The sequence below is a fragment of the Bos indicus x Bos taurus genome, chromosome 7 (assembly GCF_003369695.1).
Source record: "Bos indicus x Bos taurus breed Angus x Brahman F1 hybrid chromosome 7, Bos_hybrid_MaternalHap_v2.0, whole genome shotgun sequence".
NCBI lineage: Eukaryota > Metazoa > Chordata > Mammalia > Artiodactyla > Bovidae > Bos > Bos indicus x Bos taurus.
In genome coordinates this window covers 12,352,358-12,357,713 of record NC_040082.1, presented here as the reverse complement: position 1 = coordinate 12,357,713, position 5,356 = coordinate 12,352,358, and the positions used below count along the sequence as shown (strand labels likewise).

The 5,356-nt window shown below is 44.4% G+C and overlaps 1 long non-coding RNA gene across 1 annotated transcript; it reads right to left on the bottom strand.

The window, feature by feature from the left end:
• Positions 1–1,008: 1,008 nt before the first annotated feature.
• Positions 1,009–3,028, bottom strand: LOC113894971. Its single transcript, XR_003511722.1, has 3 exons — positions 2,940–3,028; positions 2,682–2,787; positions 1,009–1,125 (listed from the first exon to the last, which is right to left on the bottom strand). It is a non-coding gene; the product is annotated as an uncharacterized LOC113894971 (long non-coding RNA).
• Between the last annotated feature and the right edge of the window lie 2,328 nt (positions 3,029–5,356).

Here is a 5,356-nt window from a genome sequence, read left to right as displayed (position 1 = left end):
CCAGTGAAAGACTCTGTGGGTCTGGTTAAAGGCGATGAGAGTAAGGAGAAAAGGGGCATAAAAAGAATCAGAGGCTGTGGGAGGAGGGAGAGAGAAAAGGACCCTTGGCTGAAATACTTGTCTGCTTACATCTCAGGTGGCTGTTTGGGAGTGCCCATGCATATGTAGAACAGGAGTATCTAGAGGAACTGGGCATGGAACCATCTCTCAAGACAGTCCTCAATGATTCTAGCCCCCTGATATTCAAGTCCTTGTGTGGTTTCCTCCCACTTCGGAAAAGTCTGACTTATATAACCAATATGATATTGTAGAATTGATTGAGTGTGTCTATGTAGTCAAGGTTGTAAAAAATATGTGACTTCTGCTCTGCTCCCTTGGACCACTCAGTCTGGGAGAATCCAGCTGCCTGTTATGAGAACTCCGAAGCAGCTCTATTGGAGAGGTCCATCGGTGAGGCCTTTTGAGGGAGAAATCTTGGAGGTGGATCTTCTAGCCTGAGTCAAGCCTTCAGATGACTACAGCCTGGGCCAATATCTTGCCTGCAACCTCATGAGACCCTGAGCTAGAACCACTGCTTGAGCTTTTGCTGAATATTTGACCCAAAGAAACTGTTAGTAATGGATCTGTGTTGTTTTAAATCATTATCCATTGGAGTAATTTATTATGTGACAATAGATAGCTAATACTTGGGAAATGAATTAAACGGGATCCACTCCAAGTTTCCACTGCCCTGTGGGTTCTGTAGGAGGTGAACACATTGTTTCAATGTGAGCTGTTTGCGCTTTTGAATTCTCTATGTCTGTTTGAGTAGCTCAAACCAAGCCGTTAGGACTATGTACTATACTTCCCCAGGCTTCCCAGATGGTGCTTAGTGGTTAAGAACCCTCCTGCCAGTGCAGGAGACATGTGTTCAAATCCCTGGGCTGGGAAGATCCCCTAGAGGAGGGCATGGCAATGCCACTCCAGTATTCTTGCCTGGAGAATCTCATGGACAGGGGAGCCTGGCAGGCTGCAGTCCACAGGGTCGCGAAGAGTCGGACACAGTTGAAGCAACTTAGCAGTCACACGCTATTCTTCCCCATCCTTCATACAAAATGTCTGATGTTCTGGTTACAATTTTAAGTGCTAAAAGGAGAAATCCAGGGGACAATGAAGGAACATAGCTTGCTGATACTGTTACAGCTTAAATGTAAGAATAATACAGATGTGAGAGACTGAGTAATCTGAATAAAACTTACTGTGTGTACCTGTCTTAAGAATCACCAGCTTGACATTTTCCTGTTGAAAGTATCTTGGTTCTTCTCTCCTCAGTACTATTGACATTTTCTTTTTTCTTTTTTTAAAAAAAGTTTATTTAAATCCATTTCTATTGTAATTTGGATCATATTTTTGCCTCCCTCCCCAAAGAAATTTTTTGCTCTCTATTTTGATAATAGGATATTCTAAAGCACTCTATCTGTATTCTACAACTTCATTTTAAAAGCCAAATCCTTAAAATTGGCATTAGCAAATTAACAACGACATACCATAATAGATACTTTGTTATGTTTTCTGTTGTTTAATGTAACAGCTTGGCCATTGCACAAAAGGATATGTGCCAATGATTATAATTGAAGTACCATCCTAAATCACTTTTTAAGTGGAGAAAACCTATTAAAATTAATTTATTACAAAACCCCCACTATACTCAGCAAGGCAATCTCAAGCAGAATGACACCATGATCTCCCTTGCTCAAATGTTGCTATTTACATATTTAACGTCCTGAACCATTATGGAGATTTCAAAACTGTTTAAGCATTAGCAAAAAGCAGCGTATGAACCTGATACATCTGCCTATTGCTTCTATGTATTTGACTCCTCTCTTTTGGGTGAGTGAGTGCAAGTCGCTCAGTCGTGTCTGACTCTTTGCGACCCCATGAACTATACAGTCCATGGAATTCTCCGGGCCAGTTTAACCTTGTCATTAAACTCAGAAATATTCACGTGTTCGGCGAGATTATGTTATTAAGAAACGGCAGTTTCTGGCGCCCTCTTGTGGAGAAATGCTCCTGGTGTTACTCCTATTGGCAGCTCAGTTGCAGTTCGGGGAAATCTGAAAGGATGAATCATTTTCCTGTTTATTTGTACAACATGATTTGAATTTCTGAAACAAATGTGACTCACTACTTGCTCAGCTACAAGACTGAGGAGTTAGGTAAATTTCTATGAAAGAAACATGAGACATTATAAAAAATTCTGATAAAATGTATTCCTATTAAACTTTGTTAGATGGAATCATTTGTTCTCACTTGTACTGATAATGATTAATTTGCAAAATATCATTGCCTAAATTGGCTACCAGAGAAGGCAATGGCACCCCACTCCAGTACTCTTGCCTGGCAAATTCCATGGATGGAGGAGCCTGGTGGGCTGCAGTCCATGGGGTCGTGAAGAGTCGGACACGACTGAGTGCCTTCCCTTTCACTTTTCACTTTCATGCATTGGAGAAGGAAATGGCAACCCACTCCAGTGTTCTTGCCTGGAGAATCCCAGGGATGGGGGAGCCTGGTGGGCTGCCATCTATGGGGTTGCACAGAGTCAGACACGACTGAAGCGACTTAGCAGCAGCAGCAGCAGCAAATTGGCTACAGGGAGGCTTCCATTTAGCATTTATCTGCTCAGGTTCAGGGTCAGGACTCACCATTATCAGAAAGTGTGTCCCTGCGGACATAACTTCACAATCCACCCCGGTGCTTCCCACAGAGGTCTCCCTTAGCCTCTTCTCCAGTGACATGTTCCTTTTCTTCCTGAGGTCGGAAAAAATAATTTAGTGACCTTGAGCACACAAGTTGGAGTCTGAGTAACGGGTAAAGAGATGTGCTTGTATGCCTGATAACACAAAGCTGGGAATAAAATTAGGCTCACAACCTATAGATGATTTCTCCAATTCTATTTGTACCTGCCTCTGTGGACCCTCCAGATGTCTCCCAACGACTTATGGGTGTTCCCCTAAATTCCCAGAAGAGCTCACAGTCCTTTGTCTCGGCCACCGTGCCGCCACGTGGTTTCCTCTCATTCCCCCAGCTGCCGAGGATCACAGGCCCTCTGGTGCTGCCTGTGGGTGTGGGTGTAGGCTGCTGATGAATGTGTGGTTCAGAGGATGCAGCCTCTGCCACGCCGAGGCCAGCTGGGGTCACTCAGCTGCACCCTGTGGCCGGAAACGTCCCCGGACGCTGCTGGTGCGCCGGAGCGCCAGCCCTGCCAAGGTTTCACTCCCTACCGGGATTTCTCAAATCTGTTCTGGCTTCATCTCCCATCGGGGAAAAAAGGTCTACCCTTGTTTTATCGTCTTTCAGGTCTCCCAGAGTCGCGCTGACCTCTGAGCCAGGCAGGACTCTTGCGTTCCTGCCCCTGTACCCGCTCCAGGTACCCCCTCGGAGGCAGGAGAGGCAGGACCAGGAGGAAGAGGGGACCTCACCGGGCAAGGGGGACCGCACTTGCCGGCTGTTCCCCTTCTCACTCGCTACCCAGGGTATTTTTATCAGAAGAAACGGTGAGCTTCACTTCTCTTACTTTGCCTAAAGACTCCCCCATCTCAAACAGATTCCTCCTAGTTCTGATTCCTCCGTTTGCAGAAATGCTCAGACACGTCTGAGCCTATCGCTTCCAGGGGGCTCTCTCCCTAGTCACCAGTGATGATGAGGTGATGGGGGGTGGTGGGGGTGGTGCCTGCCAGGTTAAGGCAGAAGAGATTATCTTTAGATGGCAGATTCTGGTGGAGCTCACGCTTCACAAATGTTCTAGGAGTTGTTCTTGAAGGGAGAATGAATGTCATGGAATTCAGAGGAGTTTCAAAAGTTCTTGAGTATATTATGAAAGGAGAACATGAAACATGATGTTCTAGCTTTTTTCTGTTTCATAACGTACTTCCAGCTTGTAATGTGGATGCATTCATTACACAGCAAAAATAACACAGAATTATTGTAAAGTTCCTGTTTACGGATATTAAGTTTACAAGAGACTCTTTGCGACCCCATGGACTGTAGCCCGCCAGGCTCCTCTGTCTGTGGGGATTCTCCAGGCAAGAATACTGGAGTGGGTTGTCATGCCCTCCTCCAGGGGATCTTCCCAACCCAGGAATCAAACCCAGGTTTCCCGCATTGCAGGCGGATTCTTTACCGTCTTGAGCCACCAGGGAAGCCCACAGGAGACCATAGAGGCAAATGAGTCAAATAAGCCTCTGTGAGTGAGGAGGTGTTTTCTAAAGGGAGATTAGCTTGACTAACCAGAAGTCTGCATTTTTCTGTTTCTTCTGTTTTTCTAGTTAATAATATCACAGTGCTCCTAGCACTTCCTCAGCTCTGCTTCTAGCGTTTTATGGTGCAGCAACATAAACCTAGGCCTTATTGGCATTTACAGGTAGGTAGCCTGAAGACAAGACTGCTTAGTGGAGGCAGCCTGCCGAGTTTTGAATCCAGGTGCTCCACTTACCAGCGAATAACTTTGACAAGTCACACTGGCCCTCTAAACCTCAATTTCCTGATGCATGAAATGGGATAAATAATACTGACAGCACTTCCTCATAGGTTGAAAGACTTCACCAGGGTTATTAATAAAAGCTAGCATAATACAAGACATGCAGAAAAGACTTGAGAAACTCTTGTCCTTACTAAAACAGAATAATTTCTCACTAAAGTGAGTTTTTATATGCCAATTATTCCTCAATAAAGCTGTTAATAAAAGTGAGGGAAGAAAATTTCAAGTAAAAATTGTCTTACTAAAACAAAAGGCTCCGCTTGACTCCCCAGAATTCTGAGAATTTTTTTCAAAGGAAGATATGGTTCTGGGAAAGATGGACGCAAGGGCTGGGCACAGCACTTTATGGAAGAAGGAGTGTCTGGGGAAAACGTGACTCGGGGTTAAAAAGTGTCCTTTGTGATGAATTTGAATTACCACTTTATTGTATTGTATCTAGGTTAGCACAGTCCAAAGGTAGCCATTAGCTTCACGTGCTGTTGAGTGTTTGAAATGTGGCTAATTTGAATTGAGATGTGTGTTAGTGTAAAATAGTCACTAGAATTGAAGACTTAGTGGAAAAACAAATGTAGAATAATTCATTTGAAAATTTAAAGTATTGCTTGCATGTTGGAAATGGTAATATTTTGGTTATTTTTAAAGGAAATATATTGGAGAAGGAAATGGCTGCTGCTGCTGCTGCTAAGTCGCTTCAGTCGTGTCTGACTCTGTGCAACCCCATAGACGGCAGCCCACCAGGCTCTTCCATCCCTGGGATTCTCCAGGCAAGAACACTGGAGTGGGTTGCCATTTCCTTCTCCAATGCATGAAAGTGAAAAGTGAAAGTGAAGTCGCTCAGTC